Here is a 25,002-nt window from a genome sequence, read left to right on the forward strand (position 1 = left end):
ATGTCTGCCCACAGAAGGGCAGGGTGGATGCCACCGGCCACTGTAACTCAGGGACGCAGAGCACCTGCTCTGCACTGGGCACCTGTGTGCATTGTCTCACGCGGTGACCACGGGCATTCACTCACCCGATCCAAACATGCGCCGGCGCTGGTCTGAGAGCTGGGCGTGCATCACTGAACCTCGGCTCTGAATCCCCGGCCGCCTTCGCTGTATTTGGAGTTGAGCCCAGTGTTTCTGCCTATCGGGATAGTCTTGACCCTAGTGCAACAGCCCCGAATAACATCTTCCTTACCGTTTTCACAAGCGCCAGGATAATTTTTTCTTTAACACCACACACAGTATGTACATGAACTCATTTAATTACCTTGACATCCTTGTGAGGTAGGTGCTGTTTTGCAGACGTGAAGACTGAGGCCCAGAAAGGCTGCTCGGCTTGCCCAGTGTCACGCAGCAGTAAACGTGGGAGCGAAGACTCAGCCTTGGCCAGGCTGCCCCTAACTGCTGCTACACACCCAGTGTCACAGGCTTTAAGGATGGAGGGAAGGGGGCTTGTAGCTTTATAATCGATAAAGAAATCCCCTTCCAAATGGCTCCATTTTTCTTTGAGTTGTTAGATCAGCGCTCTGCCTATAGAGTCCCGTGGACAAGGTCCGTGTGGGGTAACAGGAAGCCTCCATCTGAGGGTCACTGCTCACTCTTCCCAGCTGGAGTAAACAAATTTAAGTGCAAAAGGGAGGAACTTCAGATGTGTTTCCTGCCACCAGACCCTTCGCCCCTGCATGAATGTGGGTCCACTCAGAGCTTCCCCGCTCCCAAATCTGCCCAAGCCACACTCCTCACCCTCCTGCTGCCAGGATTCATGAAAGCACCTGAAAGGATGGAATGATGTGATTGGTTGAATAATAAACAGAAAGTGACTTCTATTCCCATACTTATTTAGCCTGATGAGGTATTATCACACTATATATTTAGTATAATTCTCAGTATCACAAATGCATGCAGCTTTTGAAAATGCAAACACCTGGGGGTGTTCCCCAGTGCTTACTAATTTCGAGGCAAGAGTAAAGGTCCAAAAGCTCAAGGAGCTTTCTTGGGGGAAGGAATCTAAAAAGAGCAAGAAAGTTATGCAGCGAGGACAAACCAGCAGTAAATTCCCACATGAACAGGCAGCTGTTGATAGAACGGTAGATGAGAACAAAGGATGCTGGAGCAGCGCCTGGGAGCACCAAGGTGTCGCCAAGCGCTGCTGGCGTGTTGTGACAGCCGGCTATGGAGACGCGCGGCCCGCGGTGAGTCCCGGGCCAGGACGTGCCGGGACTGGGGCCGCGCGCACCGGGCCCGGCCGGCTGGAGCCGCGCCCCAGAGCGCGCAGAGCGGGGGTGGGCGCGCGGGGCACCAGGAGGGCGTCTGGGGTTGGCGGGGGCGGGGGTGGGGGTGGGGCGTCGTCAAGATCAGGGCTGGAGCGAGGCGTGAGGAGGGTGAAAGGGAGCGGAGGAGAGGAGATGGGAAGGACACGGGCATGGGCGCCTCGACCCCTCCCGGGTGAGGCCACCTGGGCACCCTCTGTGTTGGCCCGGGAAGGACTGCTGGCCTGTTTCTCTAGGGAATTAGGAGATGAACACCACGCATGAAAATGCCGCAGCAGGCCTGTCAGGCCTCTTTATTTAAAATAGCACCGTGGTAAACAAACATCACCTTGTTTGGTAGCTTTTGGATTTGTTTTTGTTTTGCAAAAATAAATCGAGCAATGGAGATTAGATTGTTATACTCCTCTAATTTTCATGAAAAAAGATTCAAGAAAAAAAAAAAGAAATGTATTATATTCTTAAATACTCCTGGCAGTAACATGGAGGGTTTTTTTTTTTTCAGTCATTAAAATGACTTTTAAGTGGCAGTGCCATTAAACTATCTTTTTCCTTCCCAGCTGAGTTAATGGCTGTCTGTGTCATGGGCGGGTGATCTGTGTTCAACTCTGGCTGCCCCTGGGTAATTAGAAACAGAACAAAACAAGAGACAACGCCCAGTGATTCAGAATCCCAGGATGGCCTGGACATCAGGCTGAAACTGCCCAGGTGATTGTAATGGGCAGCCAGAGCTGGGAATCTCTGTCTAAAACTTTACTTCCCACACTAACCGCCTTGCCGCATGTAGTTATCTAAATACATCACACACACCAGCAACTTAAAATCCAGGCGTGTTTTATTTCCTTCCTCACCATCATTTGTAGAGGAGAAACCTTGGAAACGCAGGTCCCAGGAGAGTGCCATGTTCACGGTGTAATGGGGGTGGGAGGGGAATAGAAGGAGATGCAGGGAAATTTCAGTTCCCGATACAAAAACCTGGGGAAGCAGCGTTCTGGCTTTCAGTAATGTTGAAACCTGTCCAAGGCAATGGGGAGCAAAGCCACACATTTTACTGAACCAAACAGAGCCCAGTCGCCTCCAGCTGGTTAGGGGTATGGACAGGATTAGCCCCTTAGAGTCTGAAGCCACAAGGTCCCAAGATATTAACTGGGACTCCCTGCCTCCGGCAGGCAAGGGGTTCTTCCAATCCCAGTTACAAATTAGGTAACTGAATTTAAAGGGAGGCCGAGAAGTCCCTAAGAGACCAGAGTGTTAATACACGTTGGAGTCGGGGTCAGAGTCCCGGGGGAGGACCCCTGTCTTCCCACGTCTTAGTTACCTGAGCTTGGAGTTGAGTGGCCAAAGTCACAGTTAACGGCAGACCCTGGACACTGGCCCCAGGCCTCCCGCCTTGCAGGGCCCTTTCATCACTGCAGGAGCCCCTTGCCCACAGACCTTCTCTGTGATCGGGACAGACGACAGAGCCTTGAGGGACCCCTCACGTGCACCCCGACTGCTGGAAGAGCTCCTGAGAAGCCCCTGAGTTTCCCTCAGTTCGAAGGTGCTTCCCTCATGGACCAGATCATCTTCTTCGTCATCATAGGAGCACACGTTATTACTGAATGTTTTCCTGCGGGTACCGAAGAGGAGCCAGCAGTCAAAGAAAATGTCAGCCTTGACCTTCTGACCAGCCCGACCACTGCCCCCGGGGAGACTGGCCAGGAGTAAACCGTGACCTTAGGGTAGCAGCCGCTGGCTCTTTCTTCATCCTCCCGTTGGATGTCGTCCCAACACGGTCTGCGGGGAGGACGGTGGAACTGGGGGTCCTTGGAGTGGCTGTGACACGGCTCTGGTGGGTCACACCTTGGCGAGTGTCCTCAGGAAAACCGATCCGACTTTGCCCTCCGTCTTCACAGCAGGTGGTGGAGCCCCTTCTGGGTGGTGGCGGCGGGCCCTCACCTTTACCAAGAAATCGCATTTCCCTCTTTCCCAGTGGCCCCTGCCATGTCACTCTCATGAACCGGTCATATATCGGATAACTGGCAACAGAGGAAGTAAGTATATCCCAGTTATAGAAATGGAACGGTGCCCCCCCCGTCTTTCCCCCTTCATTTGTTTGGGACTGTCTGCATGACGGGCCTCTAATAAGGTCAGATTTGGGATGGGAGAAAGTGTGTGGAAATCCAGGGCAAGGCGGGAGTCATGGAGATCTGGCCACGGAGAGGGACGCGGTGTTTGTGGAGAGACCCGGCACTCAGCGACACATCGGATGGTCTCTGCTTCCCAAGCGGCTAGTCTTAATGAGGTAAAATGTTGATGTTGATTTTAACACAATTACAACTTGTTCCCAGCGATAGGTAATATTCTGTGTGTTTGTAAAATGCTGAGCTTAATTCCAAGGCCCCCTGACTATCCTGATAAAACAGAAATCCCAAGTTCTGCACAGCTTTGGCGATGACCCTCCCAGCTGGTGCTGAGTCCCAGGGCATTAGCAGAAGGCGTGTGAGTGGAGGTGGGCCTGGAAGGGGTGGTGTAAGAATCAGCAGAGCATCTTTGAATTGTGTCTGATGTTTTTGGAACTGTGGATGTGGCCCTTCTCAGAAGATGTGGGCCCTAGAGACCGGAGTCTCTCTCACTGTGGACGTGTAATCTGTGAAGAGACCAGATGGTCCCAGGCTCCTGTCCGCATTCCCCCTGTGTTCCCGGGCCTTACGGAGGTCAGGGGTGCTCCTGAGGGTATGGGGCTCAAATCACCCCTCCGTCCCTAAGCTGGGCCTCTTCCTCTGACCTGAAATGTCTGCACGTAAGTAGGTGGAGACCCACAGGATCTGGGCGGTCTCTGGTCACATGGCTGGAGCTCCTGAGAAACCTGCAGCTTGGCCTGTGTGTCAGGCAAATGGAAACATCTTGACCGAGGTCCCTTGAGATGGTCCATATCCTACCCTGGAGGAGGACACTTTCCAAGAAGACGGCTGAACCGTTTCCCGGTTCTTGGTTCCCTACCTAAGACAAAGGCTTGAGGTCAGATAGCTGGAGACTAGGAGGATTCATCTGGAGATGGTCATTGGTGCTCTGTGGGTCCCGACATAGGAGTCACTGTGGGGGCTCTGGTGGAGAGAGACCCTGCCCCGCCCCGGCCATGTTGAAGCCCCCCCTTAGGCGCCATCAGGTTCGGAAGTCAAGCTCGCTCCCACTTAGGAGTCAAAGGCGCTGCAGTGGCTCTTGGGACACAGGAGTGGCTGCCCGTGGACCCTCCGTCACAGTTCACGACCCAGTTCTACGTTGGCTCATTCTGTCCACTTTTACCACCAGCAACCTCAGAACAGGCAGCTTAGGTTTTCCTTTCTGTGCGCCTGACGCTGGGTCATGGGCTCTGTCCTGTGACTTGCCAGGCTGGGCTTCACCGATGTTCAAGCCTGAGTCCCCGCAGGAGACACTCTGTGCGTCCTGCCCGCACGGTGTGACCGCGGGCATGACCCGCCTCTCCCCCGACAGCTGCTGCCGCCTCCCTGCAGACAAAAGCCTCCGTTTCCCTCCCCGCCGCAGCACACATTAGCTGAGATGGATCACACCGTGCTACCCTGGATTTATCCAAGTTCAGCGTGGATACGTTTGCAAACAACCAGGAGTATGAGAGCTTTGTTCCTGTGGTGAGAGTGTCCGCGGAGTGTGGTCATTCTGGAGTGTTGATCCCTACAGCTCGGTGGTGGCGTCTGAGTGACATCAGCTGCAGGCCAGGCCGCCCCCTCCTCAGGGTCTCCCTTTGAGGGGCCTGGGGCTGGCGGAGAAGCCTGGCAGGGACGGTGCTTAGGGCAGAGGAAAGAACTGTGGTGCAACTTGGTGTCGGTCCCGCCGGGCACACGCTGGCCAAGGCCCAGTGCCCGACATCAGTTGGGGGCCGTTCCCCCGAGGTGCAGGCCCAGGAGGGACAGACAGCAAATGTGAAACACATAAGACCATCCACCATCCTCTTCCCTCCTTGTCACAAGGAATTGCTTCTCTTTTCTTCCACGTGCAAAATACACTGCTTCCTCCCCAAGGGAGACCCTCCCCGGGCCCCTAGGCTCCACGTCCAGGACTGAGGATTCTGAAATCCCAGGGGCAGTGCTGCCAGGGGCAGAGGGATGGAATGTTCCTCGATTAGCCCCTGCTGCTTCTCTTCCTGGAAGTAGGTCCCAGGCCGTGTTCTCTGGCTTTTGGCTCAGCCTTCTGGAAGGTTCTTAATTTTCCTGGTAGGGAAACACCCAGGGGAAGAATAACAGAATATCAAACAAAGAGTTCACTCTACCAGATCAAGCTTTGCCCCATCTTAGTACTTTCATTCGATGCCTTTTCCCCTGAAGACTGTTCTATTAGAAGTGAAATACTGATCTGACCGATTTTCTACAAACTATTACTTCCATCGATCAACCCATTATTTTATATGGTTTCTTTGCTTCTCAAGTTGTCTGGGGTGAAGAATCAGGTTTTTTCTATTCTCAATTTCAATGAAATTTTAAAAGACCTACAAAATGCAAGGCAACATTTTCTCTTATTAATTTAACAGATGTAAAATATCTACCTTCAAGTTTCTAAACAGTTTCTCATTCCTTACTGTCAGTTTCTGTACTTATCTCCCATGGACCACGTTTGAGCATCATTGTTCTGAAGAAAGACCTTTGCCTCTTTGTGTGTTTGCACATGTGCATAATGTTTAGAATCTTCTAGATGTGACTTTTTTTTTTTTATGATTAGGAGACTGAACTCAGCTCCTGACAAACTGAAGGAGAGAATTTATCCAGATTAGGAAACTTGCACGGCACACTTTTTATTGGACCTTTGCTTCAGGCTTCACTGTATCTCTATCATTAAGCCCCACTCTATTTAATATTCTTCTTTGTTGTTTTCAGTTAAATGATTAGTTTTACACAGTGCCCAGTCACTCTTTCTGCTTATTTCATGTGCACAACAAGTGTGGGCTTGTTGGATTTAGCCCCAGAGGTGCGTGTGTCCAACGCATCACCCATCCCTTTGCAGGGTCATTTTCTTTTTTTCTGACTCTGTTTTGGAAAATATTTCCTTAGCTTTGGGATGAGGCTATAATCTAATTCATCTTCCGTTTGCTCTGAAAAGCCAGCGTGGTAGTACAGAGGCCAGCTGTTTTTTCGGGCAATAACCGTCACGCCCCATCCACGATGCTATGACGTCCGCTGAAAGGGTGAATGCCGCCTTGCTGGTAGACTGGAACGTCCAGATTTCCCTGGTTTTATGTTACCGTGCATTCTTTTCACTTTCCTTCTTAGTAATGACATTTATGGAACAAATATTTATTGAGTTCTTTTTAGTGCCAGACACACTGAGTAACAAGGGCTGTACCAGTGAGACTCTTGGCTACAAACAGTAGAAACTAATTCTGAGTAACTTTATAAAAAAGAGAATTGATTGGAGGGGCGGTAAGCAGATCACAGAGCCGACCAGTGGTCTAGAAAGCGAGCGGGACAGAAGGAGACCGGGTGTGGGCAAAGTCACAGACAGGGAGAGTCATCTAGCGCCACCACTGCCCCTGCTCCGTTGGGCCGCGGGTGCCCCACTGAATCCTGGCCACCACGCCCTCTGCGTCACCCTCTCAGGAATCACATTCCAAGCCAAAGCTCTTGTTTGGGCAGGTGCAGGTCCCACGCCTGGCTGAAGCTGCCAGGACAGGGGATTTGGAAAGAAGGTGGCGGGGGCTTTGATGAGCACGGTGAGTGGAGACAGCGACCAGCCATGGGTCTTGTGGAGGGTCTTCCCCTTGTGGAGGGTCTTCTCCGGGGGTCTTCCCCGGAGGACGGAGCCCCTTCCTCCAGGCCAGGAGGCCCCAACCTCCACGTCGCTGATGCTTTATTTTATTTTGTTTTTTTCAAAAGAGTAACCAGATTGCAGACTTTGTTCTATTCTACAGAAAGGTTAACAAGAATCAGGTGGAAAATGTTGGCTAGTTTAACGATTAGTACCAAAAAAAGATGGACTGTTGTTTTAAAAAAGTTCCTTCCCTTAAACACAATTACATCACCAGCAAAACGGTCCAGCGAGTTGTTTGAAAGAGATAGGGCACAGAAGAAGAATATTAATTCAGCGTAACTCTGAGTCCAGACGCTGATGGCGTAGGCTGGAGAGTTCTCGGCGCTGTGGGCGGGTGGGCTGCCCTTTGTGCTGGAAGATGTCGAGCACCACCCAGCCTCTGTTCACCAGACGCCACGAGCACGCCCCGCTCCTCCCGCCTGCGCCCTCCCCACCCCACTCGAGACTTTTGTTAAAGTGTAGGGTCCCGTGCCCGCGTCAGAGCTCCTGGAGCAGGAACTCTGGGATGTGGGGTTAGACCCCGTCATTTCAACAATCTTCCCAGATGATTTTACACATGTTAGAGTTTGAGCGCCACAGAGGTGGGAAGAGCTGGGAAAGGAAGCTTTGTAAGAGGGGGCGGGAGAGGGTGACTAGATTTCCCTTTTAGAAAGATTGCTCTGGCAGGCGGAGGAATTTAGGCAGGCCGCTTAGAGAGGGTGAGGGCCGAGGCAAAGGGCAGCGGTGGACCTGGAGCGGAGGGCCTGAATCTGAACGCTCTTTGTGGGGGGATTTCACACGAGGTGCTGGTTGATTACAGGTAGGGGGAGGTGTGTCCGAGCACCCCCAGTTTTCTGATTTGGTTGAGAGTGTGATGTTGCCCGAGACAGGAAATGTTGCTGTGCGGGGGACCCTCAGGAGAAGAGAAGGAGCTCAGATGTGGATGCGTGGGGCTTTGGGGGCTGACGGGACCTCCCGATGGATGTGAATGTGGAGTCGGGGTGTGGCCCCATCAGCATCCTGGTGGTCACTGCAGGAGGGCCAAGAGGGCAGAACAGAGCCCTGACTAACCAACTGCACGTGGGCAAGTGGGAGGACCCACGAGACAGACGGAGGTGAGAGGCCACGGAGACAGGAGGGGAACCAAGTGACCAGCAGCTGAGGGAGAAAACAGGAGAGGGCCAAGGGGTCGGGTGCCACAACGAGCTGGTGGGAGGAGGGCCAGTGGGTCTCACACTCCGCGGATGATTAGTGGTCTTTGCGAGAGTGGTTTCGGTAGAGCTGCGAGGGTAGAAACCAGATCACAGTGGCAATAAATAAGAGGCGAGATGGTGAAGGAGGTGAATGTCATCTTTAGAGGGAATAAGACAGTTGACAGGGGTAAGAGGGGCCTGAGAGGCAAAGGAGGGTTTTTGTTTTATAGCTTTTTGCTGTGTCATTGACATACAATCCACTGCACTTACATAAACCCATATACTTCGGTCAGTTTTGACATATGTGTGCACCTGCGAAACCATCACCATGTTCAAAACAGTAGATGTGTCATCACCCCCTAAATCTCCTTGTGTCCCTTTGGAAGTCCTCCCCCTTATCCTCCACTGATTGGCTTTTTGTCACAATAGATTAGTGTGCATTTTCTAGAATTCTATCCAAGCAGTATCTTCCTATATGCACTCTTTCCCTTTTTTGTGTTTTTTTTTGCCCTGGGAGAATCGGTCTTGTTGCAGGGTGCCAGGTGTATCAATAACTTACCCCTTTTCACTGCTGGGTAGCTTTCCATTCCTTCGTGTGGCCTACAAGCTCTGCTGTCCACGTGCCTCTTGATGGACACTGGGTCATTTCCAGTTGTTGGCTGTGACATGTAAGGTTGCTATAAACACACGTATACACATAGGCACATACACTTTCTCCTGGGTAAATACCTAGAAGTAGAAAAGGGCTTCAACTGGTAAATGTACGTTTAACGTTTTAAGAAACTGAAGCTGGTTTCCAAAGTGGCTGCACGTTTCACATCCTCACCAGCCAGAGGCAGAATTCCACGCCCTGGCCCACACTTGGTGTGGCCGCTTTTTGAAGTTTAGCTGTTCTCTTAAGCCTGTGGTAGCATCTCACCTTGGTTTTGATTTGAGCACCATCTTTATTTGCCAGCCCTTGATCTTCTCCGGTGGAGTGTCTATTCACATCTTTTGCCCATTTAAAAAATTGGTTGTTTTCCGATGATTAGCCTCATTCTAATCTTAAAGAGTCCCTGACCTCACTGAAAAGGCATCAAATATTTGATGAGGAGAAATTAGATTTAGAAAATACTAGGCTTACACAGATACAGTCATTGGATGTGGTTTTCTTAAACAATTTCCTTTGTCTCTGGTATTTTTGTCCTTATGAAGGTGTCTTCTTTTCTCAATGACTGAGAGATGAAAATGCAGATACTAGATAGTGAAGATGAAGCAGGCTCTGAATAGAAATACTGAATCTACTTCTCGATGAGACCACTTTACAGTGCCAGGGTCCCCAGGGGCTGCTTTTGTGGCCTTTCTGTCTCTGGAGCGGGAGGAATGGCACTCAGCGCCCTCTCCTTTCATCTTGTTTCCTCACCAGCGAGGTTGGGGAGCCCCGGCCCCGAGGCTGCTGTCCAATCCTGCGCCGGAGGTTCAGGCTGTCACCAAGGAAACAGGGACTGTCTTTCTGTTCTTTCCACTCCACCCCCTCCGAGTCCTGTAAACGCATTTCTCATGTAACAGGAAAAAACACGAGAGTAGAGCTTTGCCTGCTGATGAGAGCAAATCGCTGGGCCCCGGGGCGGGTCTCCTGTGCTGGCTTCGGCCCGGGGGCTTCCCATCGGGCTCCCTCCTCCCCCAGGTCTGTGGGCATCAGGGGCCGGAGATGCATGTAGCCCCCGGACAGCGGGTTCTCACAGGCCCATCGGGGAGAAAGACAGGATCCTGCAAATGTGGAGACTGCGGGAGCAGTTTGCCATGGCAACCCAGGGAAAGGCCAAGTCTGCACACGCACCACCTGATTTCTGCCTGCTTGGTGGGTAAGAGCGTCCTCTTGTGGTTAGAGGGTCGCGGGAGCCTCTCCTGGCCCCCCTCACACCTTCACTGTGACCTGCAGAGGAAATGTGCTCTACACTGGGACTGTGTGTGTCTGAAACAACCAAAATGGAATGATACCACCCTCACCCTTACTATGTGAAATGCAGTCTCTTCTGCTCTGTTACATTTACGGTATATAGAATATGTTACCTTATTTTCTCTTCTATTACATTGCAAAATGCTGGCCAGATCCCCTAACTTGGTTACGTGGCGCGAGGGGTTGCAGACTTGAGGTCTGGAAAACTGCCCGAATTGATGTGCCTGCACTGGGCGGGGTGGGCTCAGACTTCCCTTCTCTCCGCGTCCTGTTTGGCTGTCCCGTCCTCAGCTTCGAGGCCGAGCAGGAGGGAAGATCAGCTAAGGGAGGCGAACAGCCCACGATTCTGAAGTCACGCCTGTTTGTTCACAGACTTCCAAGGGGTCAGAGGCTCGCTTGCTTTCTTTCGTCTTTCAGGCAGGAGGAAACTGAGGCACAGACTCACGGCGCGCCCTCCTGTGGTCCCGGCTGAGGCGGCAGGGCCTGGACAGCCAGGCGGGGGGCTTCCGCGACATCCACTGCTTCCCCTCTCAGGGGGGCAAGGAGCGTCCAATTGCAAACGAGAAATTTGCTTTCTTTTTTTAAATTAATTAATTAATTTATTTATTTTTGGCTGTGTTGGGTCTTCGTTTCTGTGCGAGGGCTTTCTCTACTTGTGGCAAGCAGGGGCCACTCTTCATCGCGGTGCACGGGCCTCTCACTATCGCGGCCTCTCTTGTTGCGGAGCATAGGCTCCAGACACGCAGGCTCAGTAGTTGTGGCTCACGGGCCCAGCTGCTCCGCGGCATGTGGGATCTTCCCAGACCAGGGCTCAAACCCGTGTCCCCTGCACTGGCAGGCAGACTCTCAACCACTGCACCACCAGGGAAGCCCGAGAAATTTGCTTTCTAACCCTGAAGTTTTAGTAAAGTTAAGGTTGAAATATGTCAGCCTTTACTGGAGGGCTCTAACTGGTCCGCAAAGGCACCAGAACGTCATTTCTTTCTTTCTTCTGCTTTTCTTGATAAGCATTTTGTTTTCAGGGATAAGAGTTAATATTTTTAGGATTTCCAAGTCTCCCAAAGCAGTTCACCTCAAAGTTTAGAAAGTTTTCCGGGGAGATTTCCTACAGTTTAGAAAGTTTATGTACATTGTCAAAACATTTTTGTCTAGAAATGCATTTCAATTTCTCTTTATTTTTGTTTTCAAAATTGAGTTCATTCAATTTAAATTCTTCTTTCTTTTTAGAATTTAGTGGTACAGGCTTCTAGGTTGTAGGTAATCGAGGACATGATAAATCAGGAGGGGCCCAGAGCCATTAGTATAATTACTTACTGAAAAAATAAAACTCTGCAAAGAAGCACAAAATTATGAGAATTCTCACAGGAGTGTAATATTTATTTCAAATTGCAAAAGCTGGTTCTGTGCTTTCCTCTATTCTTTTTCTACTCTGTCTTTTTTTTCTTTCCCTTTCTTTCTTCCTCCCTCTTCTTTCCTTCTTTCCTTTCCTTCCTCCCTTCCTCTCCCCCCCCCTTTCCTTTTCTTTCTTTTTCTTTCTTCCTTCCTTCCTTCCTTTCCTTCTTTCTTCCGTCCCTCCTTTCTTTTCTTTCTTTCTTTCTTTCTTTTCTTTCTTTCTTTCTTTCCCCACTTAATCTCTTTCCTTCCCATTCATCCCTGAGGTTGAGTATGATTGTCTATTTTGAAATGTAAGCAATATTTCTCTTTAGTCATTTGTATTATAGTCCAGTAAAACATCCAAGCCATTCACCTTTCTGTCTTTTCCTGTTTCGCCCTCATCACCTTCACAGCGATGAGGTCTGAGCTGTCCAGAGACCCAGCACAGGCGGGAATTCTGATGAAATATGGGGAAACGGAGAGCACCATTTACAAAGATTCCCTCTAAAGTGAAAATATAAAAGGTCCTGCAGTTTAGCAAGGGAATGCTGAGTTTGGATGTGACAAACACAGTCGATAATAATGCCATCTTTCTTTGGGGAAACAAGGCTTCCCTAGGGGTGTGTGGGAACAGCTGCAGTCGGCAATGACCTCACTTCTCGTGGGAGGGGACAGGGGAGGTGACTGGCTCCCGGTCCATCCACCAGCCTTGCTCCCCTGCCACCGGGCTGTGCTGGCCACCATCAGGAAGATGACATACTCCCTGCCTGAGACAGAGCTAAGGAGCAATCCCAGGATGAGTCATCAGCTTTTAATGTAGAATCCGCAGACCTGTCGTGAAAGGCCAGCTCATAACAACCCCTTAGGAGCAGAGGCCAAGGTACCTAAGTGCTAATTGCTTAGAAGCAAGTGATGCATCCCCACGAGTCGCTCTGATCCCCTCTGCACACAGGACTCAAAGTCCCCCCAGCTCTCTTGCACAGACAGCTGCCACTTCCCTCCCCAAGTTTCAAGAACAGCTTGTGGGGCAGAAATGGGTTCTGCAGTTTGTGGTGGAGTCCTTGTCCTTCATGACGTGAAGTGACCTTGGCCGCACGGTTCGCTCTGGTTGTAGCACCGTGTCCCCAGGCAGTGTCCCCGTGCAGGGAACTGGCTTTGCAAATGTTTTGGAAAGCGGGATGTTGGCATTTATAGTTGCATAAACTCTCTTTCAAAGCAACAGTTCAATTTGTCAAACTCTCACCAGACAGGGAACTGGGTCTTGGGGCTCTGGACTTGTGCCACCACGGAAACCTCCATGAAATCTTGAGTCAGTGGCATCCCATTCACTCAGAATCAGTATCTGATGCCGAAAAGAAGAAAAGGATGGATGTGAGAGCTGAAATCCTCTTAGGTTACAGCGTTTAAGAGTCACAAACGTATTCATGCATGTTATGTAATCACTATTGTTAAAGATAACCATATTACTTCAGGAATTTAGCTCCAACACCTTAAAATTTACAAATTACGTACTCAGATAAACTTTTTTCAAAAAAGTTAATTACAGAAAAAGGAGTATTTAATACTCTGTCACACACAAAATAGCATAATAATTATAATGCTTTTAATAGCCATGCCTTCAATTAAGGATATTTTCTTCTACGAAATACAGTTGGTACGAAAATCTGAATGTTTTAGTTGGTAGGGGACGAAATAGAAATACTGAAAAGTTGAAAACTGGTTTCCTGGCAGTGAAATGAAGTTTCCAGAATCCAAGGAATCTGGACTCGAGGGGCGTGTGGACGGTCGCCAGCGAGAGGGGCATCCCATCTGCTGTGTGCGTGTGGTTCTCGTTTCAGGGATGGCGCCTGTCCTGTACATCCTACACTACGGCTACATTCATGGGTTGGGGTGAGAACCTTGCCTGCAGGGAAGGGACTGACAGGCACCTGGTGGAAACAAAGCCACCAGAAACACAGACAGAGGATACGTTCTCTCCCTGGGGTCAGGTGGCAGGTTGGGAAATGGGGGCGGGGGTGGAGGGCAGGGAGGGTGATAAAGGGTTAAAGATGGAGGGATAAGGCTGCATCCTGAAGCCAGTTGGGAACGGCTCCCTTTCTTGGGCTTCTGCAGGGAACAGAGCTCCTGTCACAGAATGTAAACAAAACCAGGGAAGGGTCTGACCACACCTTGGCTAGGGCACACGTGCACGTGCGCGCACACACACACACATCCTCAAAGAGGGGAAACTCGGCAGCATCACTGAAGCTGTGTGATCCAGAAGGAGATTCTCCTCCGGCACGAGACAGGGTGTCAGGTTGCTCACAACGACCTTGCGTTTAGCACAAGAGGACGACTGCACGCTTTGGGGGCGGATGTGACACTGCGTAGCTCCACGCGTGCGGTGCACACAGAGCCAGGGAGCCCAGAGCCTCGAGCACGTCAGGGAGGCCAGTCCGCCAGGACGGAGAGGACAATGAAGGCTTCCCTGAGGAAGAGGAGGAGGAGCAGGAGAAGCCCGGTGATCTTCCCTCCCAGGCACAGAGAAGGGCAGGTTGCAAACACAGAGATAAGAGAGGGCTGCGCCTGGGGGGGCGGGATGGGAGCTGCTAAATGATTAGGGACCAGATTAGGTCACACTGAAGCGTTTGGGAGCAGGAGGCCACGGGATATGTTTTAAATGGGGCGCTGATGTGATGGGGCCATCGTCCTGGAGACACTGCTCTGAGGCCAGGAGTGGGCACTGGTTTGGAGACCAAGGACCAGAAGTCCAGGTGGTGGCATTTTCCCAGGTGAGCAGGGCCTGAACTGAGGTGGTGTCGTGGGGATGCAGAGGGGATAATGGGTCTCAGAGGGTCCAGACGCAGAAGTGACAGAGCTGAACTGGTTCAGGTGACAAGGAGGGAGGGGCCGAGCACGGTCACCAGGCTCCCGGCTCCGATGCCACATCACCAGGGGCTGTGCGCCCGGCGGGAGCACGCCGGGGAGGGTGTGTACCTGTGAGTCAGTTTGGGCCGTGTTGCTTTCCAGATGTGTCTGAGTCGTCCAAGTATTTCCACCCAGTGACTGTTACATATTGAAGAGAGAGAAGGTGAGACAGTGCCTGGAGGGCGGGGTGTCTGGAGAGTTCCAGAGACAGCGACAGGACGGGGGAGGGCTCTTGGGGGGGGTGGTTCCTGGTGGGGGGGAGAGGCCGGTGAGAGGATGGAGTGAGACAGAAGTCACTGGGTGAGAGGTGGGTGTTTGGATAACAGCATCAGATGTAAGATACGGACCAAGAAGCATCCACAGGTTTAACTACATGGAGATCACCAGTATCCTTGCAAGAGCCGTGTCCGTGCACTGGGGGAAGGAAGACGAGACTGGGGAGAGCGGACAAATGGACAAGAGACGTGGGGCTGGAAGGAGCTGCCGGGGTCACAGCACGGTGTGTGCTGGGTTTCTTTCTTCTCTTCCTTTCTTTTTTTTTTTTTTTTAGCATGGAAGAGGTTTGAGCATGTTTAAATCATGATGAAGAGAAACGCAGACAGAGAGAGGCTTCAGGCGGGATCAGACAGAGCGAGGCCCCGGGGAGGTGGGAAGATGGGGGAGGAGTAACGGGAGGAAGAGGAGGCTGCAGGAGGGGCCGGGTCCAGGCGGGCGCGGCGATGGGACCGGCGAGTGGAGGGCTCTCCTGGGGCCCCCGGCTTCTCCCTGTGAAGTAGAAACTGAGGGCGCATCATCCAGCGGGGGGTGGGGGGGCGGTGCGCAGCCAGCAGCGCAGGGAGGAGAGAGGCCGCAGGAAATGGACTCGGGAGCTGGAGACCTCGCTGGGCAGCAGCGTGGCCGGTGGGATCAGGAACTGCCGCGGCGCGGGGCCCCTGCTGTGCTGCAAGCTGGCCGCGGGGAAGGGGGTCGGCGGGGTCGCCCCGGGAAGGGTCCGCATGCAGATGTGAGCAAGGGGACGGCGGCGGGCTGGGTCAGGGGTTCAGCCTGGCCACCGAAGGTGCGGACAGGGGCCCTGGCGCGGGCGAGCGTGGAGGGCAAAGGGCCGAAGGGCCGAGGACGGAGGCAAAGCAGGGTGTGTACACGGCGTGGCCCAGGGCGGTGCTTCTGATGGAGGCGCTCCAGGTGACAGCGGAGGAGGGGGAGGGGGTAAGGTGGAGGGGCACAGGGCGGGCCTTGTCCAGGGGGACGTGGACGTCACCCGGATCGCCGTGTGGGACGCGCAGGCCAGGAGGCCCGCAGATGACGAGCCCGCCTGCACGGCTCCCTCTGAACCGCTGGCCCCTCTCTGCCTTGGTGACCAACAATGGTGCGGAGCGGGGCCCAGGGACACCAGCCGTCCACGTGCTTCTGGGGGATGTCACCAGCGCTGGACTCTCTCTTTTTTTCAGTCAATTTGTTAATTTATTTTGAGACAGTAATAAAGCCATTGCACGTCAACATAAATATTTTTACGAAAAAAAACCCCCTATATTTTCCAAACCAAAGAAAAATGGCATTGTTTTCTATTTCTGCAAATTTCTTTAAATGTCTGGCTTAATAGAAGACAGACAGATTCTCCTACCTGCTTCTTCATTTGATCTGTTAGAAAATCATATGTCATAAAGCCCCTGGAAAACTCCAATGCACAGTCACGATGGGATGAGAGTGAAAGAAAGAAAATGTTCTGACTATGGAGAACATTGGTTTGCTCTCCTGGACTACTCGGAAGGGTCTTGGGGATTCTGGTGACACTGGACCACATCCTGAGGGCGGCTGGTTCACAGTTCACTACTTTCTGTGCACTGGACTCTCTTAACGACTGAAATGCGGGGAGAGAAGACAGGTGCAGCCTCTAGAACCAAGGGGATCCTCAAAGGAAAGGCAAGTTGAAGATAAAAATGGATTGGGGGGCTTCCCTGGTGGCGCAGTGGTTGAGAATCTGCCTGCCAATGCGGGGGACACAGGTTCGAGCCCTGGTCTGGGAAGATCCCACATGCCGCGGAGCAGCTGGGCCCGTGAGCCACAACTACTGAGCCTGCGCGTCTGGAGCCTGTGCCCCGCAACAAGAGAGACCGCGACAGTGAAAGGCCCGCGCACCGCGATGAAGAGTGGCCCCCGCTCGCCACAACTAGAGAAAGCCCTCGCACGGAAACGAAGACCCAACACAGCCAAAAAAATAAAATAAAATAAATAAATAAATAAATAAGTCAGGAGCTCTTTAAAAAAAAAAAAAAATGGATTTTGGGAACTGCTTTACCCAGCAAGTGGCAAACTTCCACACCTTATCCCAAGACTAGCAGGCTACAAACAAATGACAAACAAAACAAACAGAAGCCTTAAGAAGCTTTTATTAATTTAACAGGAGACGAATCCGTGATAAACTAACATCTCAGAGACGTTCCTGACGCCCTTGGTTGGGCTGTTAGAGGACACCCCTGTCCCCCTCATCACGGTCCCTCTGAGCCACGGCCAGGGCTGCACTTCTGCGCTGGACGGAGGCAGGATGGGGATCCTTTTGTTCTGAGCCTGTGGCCGCCCGTCTAGAAGAAGACCCGGCCGGTGTCTTGAGGACATGCCGTGAAGCAGGGGTGGCTTTCCCAGAAGCAGCCTCCATGTGTCTCTGGCCTTTCAGGTCTCCTGTCTCCAAGGTGACAGTGCGGCCACACAAATGGAATTGCAGTTTCCTTGATTTGGGATCTCAGGACTAATTTTTTTTTCTCAGAATTTAACAGTTTAGGTTTCTCCTTCCTTAAATGAGTGGCATTCAAAGCACCAACTCTCAGGTCAAAATTTGACACAGAATACTCTATGATTTTAAAAATAGTTTCCTCCAGCCAAATAGATAAAAATACCTGAATTTCAGATATGGGTATTATATTAGTTTGCTGTAACAAAGTGACACAAATTGGGTGTCTTAAACAGCAGAACTTTATCGTCTCATAATTCTGGAGATCAAGGCGTGGGCAGGGCTGGTTCCCATGGAGGCTGTGAAGGAGAACCTGCTCCAGGCCTCGCCCCCGGCCCCTGGCGGTGGCTGGCGACCCTCAGTGTCCCTGAGCTGTAGGTGCATCGCCCCAAGCCCGCCTTCGTGTTCATGGCGTTCTCCTGCATGTGTGTGTCTGCGGCCAAGTTTCTGCTGTTTATAAGGACACCAGTCACATGTGATCAGGGCCCCTCCTGCTCCAGTACGACCTCATCCTACCTACTTACATCTCCAACCACCCTATTCCAAATGAGGTCACCTTCTAGGCTCTGGGGGTTAAGACGTCAACGTTGGAATTTTTAGTGAAGGCAGGTCAACTCGTCAGAGTTGCAGTCAAATTACTGTTGCCACCTTTCCTTTATGAACTGTAGCTTGTTTTTAGCGTAATGTGTACCCGGACCTCAGATTTTCAGAGGTTAATTCTGTCATCAGCAGCGGGCTCTGTGAGAGTTACGAAGTTAAAAAGTAGATTCCAGAATGCCTTGGTCGTGCTGGCTTTAGTCCTGTTTTGACCAGACCACCGTGTTCTGCTGCAACACTAGGAAAGAAACGTTTGGGTTTAATGTGATGATGATTCTTTTTGTAAAACCTCTGTGACTTCATTTGGAGCATCGGTGCTCGTGAAACAGAAGGTCTGAGTATATTTGTACCTTAATCATGTGTGACATTTCCCACCTGTTGTATCTTAAGATTTTCTTCCTCTGAAGCCCTCCCATTTCTGTTACCAGGGCGAAGCCCAACACTTGTCAGGAAGAAGTTTATGGAGATCTCAAGGACTTTAAATAATTGCTTTAAAAGCACAGATTCAAGTTTGACATGAAAATATTTCAAATATATTATGGTATTTCATTATCAAATTTTAAACACTTTCCTTTAAGATGCTCAGAGTCGCTGGGTTACTTGAACTTGAAGCTATAGCCTCTCATTTTCTCCTCTGACGGGATTAGGATTATCACGAGAGTGACCAGGGTTTTCATCAGCTTGTTGGGTTTTCTTTCTTCCTCTGAGCAGTGTAACACACGTTCGGCTCAAGGAACACCATGGTGCCCCTTCTGTGTGCCAGGCTGTGTTCCGGTGGTAGAGATGCAACAGGTGAACAGAACGCAAATCCCAGGTCTGGTGGGCATTGATTCTGGCAGAGGGAGACAGCCAGGAAGCCAGAAAAGTAAAACATTTATGAAACTACATAAAATCTCGCACAAGTAAATTATATATATGAAAATAGTTTGCTAAGATGTAATAAGCAGTATGGAGGAAAACGAAGCAGGGATGCCGATGAGGACAGGGGGTGGGGAAGGCCCAGAAAGGCGCATGCTGAGAAGGGGGCTGGAGGGGCCCACGGAGCAGACGCCACAGCAAGGGCAGTGGGCGGCCGGGCTCCGCGGCCTGGGCCTGAGCTGGGGAGGTGCAGGGGCGCAGGTCACAGGGGCAGAGGAGCTTCCATGGCAGCAAGCCTCAGGGAGCAAAGGGGCGACAGAGCTGTGTCCTGGAAGGGCAGCGAGAGGGGCAGCCTGGGGACCAGCATTGTGGGAGTGGGTTCTCAGAGCCTCTCTGGAAGGGCCCATCCCGGAAGCTCCCAGTGTTTGTCAAGCACCAGCTGAGTCTGCAACCTTGTGTGGGGAGGATGGTCCAGGGAACCAGCAAAGTCACTCTGAGCAGGAGATGATCTCTTCCCATGGGAGGAGGACACACATGTACATGCCTGTGCGTGCACGCACACACATTCACACACGCATGCACACACATGTGCACACATGCACACTTAAACAAGGTCAACACCGCCAACCTGGATGACCTACAAAACCGTTACATAAGATTCGATAATGGGCCTCACGACCGTTGATTATGTTTCTGATGTTTGTGAAAAATACAAACATTGGGAAGGGAGGCACAGAGAAGGAAACTATGTTATGTTCACCATTCTCGACCCAAAAGAACACCGTAACCACAACCCTCTGTCTCACTAACTAGAGCGGCCCTAATAAAAGAGACAGACAGTAAGAAGCCTTGGTAAGGATGTGGAGAAATCGGAGCCCTTGTACGTTACCGGCGGGAATGTAAAATGATGCAGCCGCTTTGGAAAGCAGTTGACAGTTCCTTAAAAAGTTAAACATCAAATCACCGTGTGACCCAGAAATTCCACTTCTAAGTATATACCCAAGATAATTGAATATATATGTTCACGCAAAAACTCGTACATGATTTTCATAACAGCATTATTCTTAATAGTCAAACAGTGAAAACAACCCAAATGTCCATCTAGTGATAAATGGATAATCAAAATGTGGTCTATCCATACAATGGAGTACTAGTTAGCCATAAAAAGGAATTAAGTTCTTATATATCTGCTACAACATGGATGAACCTTAGAAAAGTTTCACCTTTTGCTAAGTGAAAAAGTATATCTGATTCTATTTGTATGAAATGATTCTATTTGTATGAAACATCCAGAATAGGAAAGGCTATTGTATTAGTCTGCTGGGGACGCTCTAACAAAAGACCAGACTGGGGGGCTTAGACATTTATTTTCTCACAGGTCTGGAGGCTGGCACTCCAAGATCAAGGTGTCAGCAGGTTTGGTTTCTCCTGAGGCTTCTCTCCTTGGCTTGCAGACGGCCGTCTCCCCGCTGTGTCCTCACATGGACTTTTCTCTGTGCACCTGCACCCTTGGGTTTCTCTGTGTCCAAATCTCTTCTTATAAGGGCAGCAGTCAGATTGGATCAGCGACCCTCTAAGGGCCTCATTTCAATGATCCTTTCTCTAAAGGCCCATCTCCAAATACAGTCACATTCTGAGGTCCTGAGGTTAGGACCCCAACATATGAATTTGGCAGGAAGGAGGAGGGCACAGTTCAGCCCCTAACATCTTTGGAGACAGGAGAGGATTAGTGGTTGCCAGGGGCGAGAGGGGAGGGGGAACAGGAGTGACTGCTAATGGGGAGGGGCTTCTTTTTGGGGCAATGAAAATGGTCTAAAACTGATCCTGGTGACCATCGCACAGCCTTGTGAATTTAAAAGGGTGAGTTTTATGATATGTGAATTATATTTCTCAATTAAAAAAACAGTATTCTGCTAACTTCCAGAAGACGTTAATATAGGCGCCAGTGGGAGAAAAACAGGAGAAATAAGGACAGAGTCACGAAGAAAGTGTTTCCTGTAGCTCTCCTGGACCTCCTGACTGTTTCCCGGTGCCTTTGCTAAACCACCTGCTAAGGACCCCATGCTGTTGCCAGGCTCCGAATTCCAGGAAGGAAAAAAGCCAAGAAATAGAACAAAGGCTCCGCGGTGGCCGAGCTCCCCGGACCCAGCCCTGGTGGCGGCTTCTGCGGGCAGAGCAGGTCTGGACTGCGCGCTGCTGTGCGTGGGAAGACATTCCCTCTGCACCGTCCCCTACGCCTGGGTCTCCGCTTCTCTCCTTCTCCACAGCCCTCCTCTTTTGTAAAAATCATCATTCCTGTTCTGAGCCCATTCTGTGCCCCAAAGGAGCCGGGAAGGGGGTGGTTTGCGAAGGCCTCTTCTGCTTGATAGATCCCTGGTCCTTGGGGCAGGAGGGCCTCCCACTGGCGCTGGCGGCTGCCTCTGTCATCTGCCTGCTTATCCTTCTGGCTGTGAGTTTGCACAGACTGAACATCACAACGTTCTCCCACCATTGTAGGGACCACACTTGTTAAGTGTGGGGAAAAACACAACGTGAGCCATGTCTTAGAATAGAAATTATCCTGATCCAAAATTTGATACATTTTTTTAAAATGTGTGACTTAATACGTCACGAATCTTGAAAGATCTAAAACAGCGAAGGGAAAGAATCTCAGCAACAGACATTTTCATGCTGCTGAAGACAAAGAAAATACAACAGGTCCTGCCGGAGCAGGTAGTAACCATTTGTATCACAAGTTGAACTTGCGGTCTTTACTATTTATCTGTTTAATGTCCTCATTCCATATGTGACAACACGGCCATGATTAGTGGTGGAAAATATCCCTGTGCCTTTATACTAAAAGCCGATAGTTCTGGCAAAATGAAAACTTTCTTTGAGAGTATAAATTTGCACCTTCTAACAAACCTTTCAGAAAAAGGTCACTTTACATGAATGCATGTGAAAAATTCACACAGCTCTTGGTCATCCACAGTCACAAAAGAGACCATGAGTTGAAGTCAACCAATAATGTGGAAAATCCAAAGACGTCGCGTATTTTAAATTCTTTCCCTGCTGCGTGGAGACTTGAACCAAGTTGCAGAGGGAGCGGCGGCTCCTTGGTCCATGGCGCCCTCTGGAGGAGGAAAGGGGAAGCGACGCGAGGCGGGCGGGACGTCGAGGTGGAGCCGATGCGAGCAGGTGCGCTCCTGGGAAAGCCAGCTGTGTCCGCAGGCGGGATTTCAGGCTGTACAACCGCTCGCGGGTCCTCTCAAGTGGAGAAACCCGCATCCAGAGAAGAGAGGCTGTGTCCACCCTGGCTCTTTGAGGCCAGGACCCTGGAGGGGGGAGACCCTAGTCCCTCCCCCCGTAACCACCGGCGCTCTAGCAGGACTTTCGGACGCGGCAGGCAGGTTCCAGGATTGGATGGAGCGAGCCTGAGGTCATCCCAGAGCTTTCTGTGTTCCTTATGAGGGGCAGCCAGGGTTTGCAGCCCACGTGGGTGGGTAGTTTGGGAACACTGGAAGATATTCCAGAACGTTGCACCGAGTGAGCCAGCAAAGGCCAGAGCGGGGCCCGGGTGAGGCTGGGGTGGGGGGGGGGGGTGACTGGACGGCAGAGGTTGGGAGCTTGTTGGAGCAGGTGGTAACTGCCTTCGTGTTAACAAATTGAATTCGTGGTCTTTAATATTTCTCTGCTTGATTCCTCAGGTCACATTCTGCCCTGTGTGGCTTGGGCAGCGTTGCTTAACCCCTGTGTGCTGAGGTTTGCACGACTGGAAGTGAGGCTAATACCCACGCCTGTTACACATCTTGGGTTGCCCTGAGGGTTTAACGGGTTAATTTGTATAAAACACTTGGACCTGTGCCTGCGCTCGGCACACGGCTGCACGAGGAAGCGAAGGTCCGTGAAGGTGGTGATGATGACAGTGTGTGAGCCAATCTAGTGAGGGTCCTGGGGGCACAAAGGCCATCCTGTCACACAGCGCGGGATTCAGTAAGGACCTCCACCTCCGTCCTCACTCGGGGCCGCAGAAACGAAACCCGGTAAAGCTGCTAGCTCCTTTGCCGTGTCTTTACCTCCAGTTGGCTAGATTAAGCAAAATCAATAAAATTTCCCCTTATTTTGTTGGTAGATTAAAAGATACGAACGGGAGACCCACAAATTTTGAAAAAAGTTAAAAATGCAAAGTATCAATACTGAAAAAAGCATAGGCCCTGCCACCCCAAAGCACCACCTCCCATGCCTGAAATTAATGAACTTACAAATGCACACGAACAGGGGCATATACACACAAACACATATGTGAGCATACAAGAGCATACACACAGACCCACACAGAGATACACACACATGAGCATACACACACAGACACACATACATGAGCATTCACACACAGACACACACACACACAGACACACTTGAAGAATAAGAAGACAGTGAAAACAAATGACCAGACACAGAAAAGACTCAAAGGTATAGGATAGGGGAATCATTTTGAGGCTTCAGAGTAATTAGTATCATATAAAACAAATTTACTTTTTAATACAGGGGAAAAACACTAAAGGCCTAATCCTGCTTGAGACATTATTTCATCTAACAGAGGTGAGATTAGCAAAGATTGCTTTCAGATTAAAAACACTATTTCATTTTTAAAAGCAATACAAACAAAATAACAGCTGCATTTACCCTTCAACCTAGCAAGCCCACTTCTGGTAATCTATCAGGTATACCTGCACAAGGACAAAGTTATTAATTGCATAGTTATTTGTGATAGTAGGAGGCTGGAAACAACCGAAATATCCATGAATAAAGGGCTGGATTTGAAGCTACACAAGAAAGAGGAAGGTCTCTGTGTACTGAAATATTAAGACCTCCAAGGTCTTGTATCAGGTGAAAAAAAGCAAGAGTCAGAACAGAATAAACAGAATCTACATCTTGCGCACTGTGGGTGGGAAATAAGGATATAGGTATGTATACATATACCCCAAAAGAAACAGATGAACCAGAAGCTCATGGTTCCATGGTTACCTATGGGGACAATTCAGGGAGAACAACGATGGAATGAAAGTGAGACTTCAATCATTAATTCTCAAATCCTCCTTGATTTTCGAATCATATAAATGTCATGTAATTAACTGAAAAAAGCAAACCCTAAAATTGAAAGCCATAACTAGTGAGGCTAATTGTAAATATATCAAACTGATAACGTAACCACATAGAGAAAGTAATCATTTCATGGGTCCGTAAAGCATAGTATTTTTATGATTTATATTTTTGTGCATGCTTAGAGGAATACAGTCAAAGTACAAAGGGAGTTACAAAGAAATCTTAAACATCATATAGTCATTTTGTTCTTAGTCATAATATTAAAATTATTATTTTGAAACTATCTTATAAATGTTATTTAAAAGAACTAACATGTTAACATAGTGGATTAAATAGATTGATTTTAGAATACCAAGCAGTCTTATATACCTGAAATAAAACTTAGTTGGTTGTGGTGCATTTTAAAAAATGTATTGCTAAATTTTATTTGCTAATATTTTGTTACAGATTTTTGTGTCTAGAGTTGACCTGTGGACATCATGGCTTTGAACTGTGTAGGTCCTTCAATGGGTGAATAGTTAAACAACCATACTGGAATATTATTCAGCAATAAAATGGAATGAACTATGAAGACACTCAGTAATTTGGGTGAATCTCCAGAGAGTTATGCTGAGTGTGAAAAACAAGCCCCCAAATGTTACATACTCTATGATTCCATTTCTATAACTTTCTTCAAATGACAAAATTATAGAAATGGAGAACAGATTTGTGGTGGCCAGAGGTTATGGCGGGAGTGGTGGCAGGGAGGGACATAGAGGAGGCTACAAAAGGGAAACACGAGTGATCATTGTGGGAATGGAAACCTTCTGTATCTTGAGTATATCGATGTCTGTATCCTGGTTGTGCTAGTGAACCATAGTTTTGAAAAACGCTATCATTGGGTGAAATTGAGTAAAGGGTACACAGATCTTGCATCATGTGACTCTACAAATATCTCAAAATGGAAAGTTTAATTAGAAAACAAATTATATATGTACAAATGTATAAAATATATATAAATTATGTAAGATATATATTTACATATGAAATGCTTTAAAACACTCCTGAAATACAATTAGATCTGAACAAATTGGAAGACATACAATATTCTTGTATAGGAAGACTCAGCAATATAAAGTTGTCAATTCTCCCAATTTTCAAAATATTATGTAATTCCAAATAAAAACGAACAATTTTTTCCCC

At 49.6% G+C, this 25,002-nt stretch overlaps 1 protein-coding gene across 2 annotated transcripts in view; it reads left to right on the top strand.

The window, feature by feature from the left end:
- Positions 1-5,562: 5,562 nt before the first annotated feature.
- TBXT (T-box transcription factor T) overlaps positions 5,563-25,002 on the top strand; it is a 118,417-nt gene continuing 98,977 nt past the window's right edge. For both annotated transcript variants that reach the window (XM_082404623.1, XM_082404624.1), the window contains exon 1: positions 5,563-7,065. The gene's annotated coding sequence lies outside the window, so the exon portion shown is untranslated. The remainder of the gene's footprint in view (positions 7,066-25,002) is intronic.

Source organism: Balaenoptera borealis (genome assembly GCF_965194805.1).
Source record: "Balaenoptera borealis genome assembly, chromosome: 9".
In the NCBI taxonomy this organism is placed as follows: domain Eukaryota; kingdom Metazoa; phylum Chordata; class Mammalia; order Artiodactyla; family Balaenopteridae; genus Balaenoptera; species Balaenoptera borealis.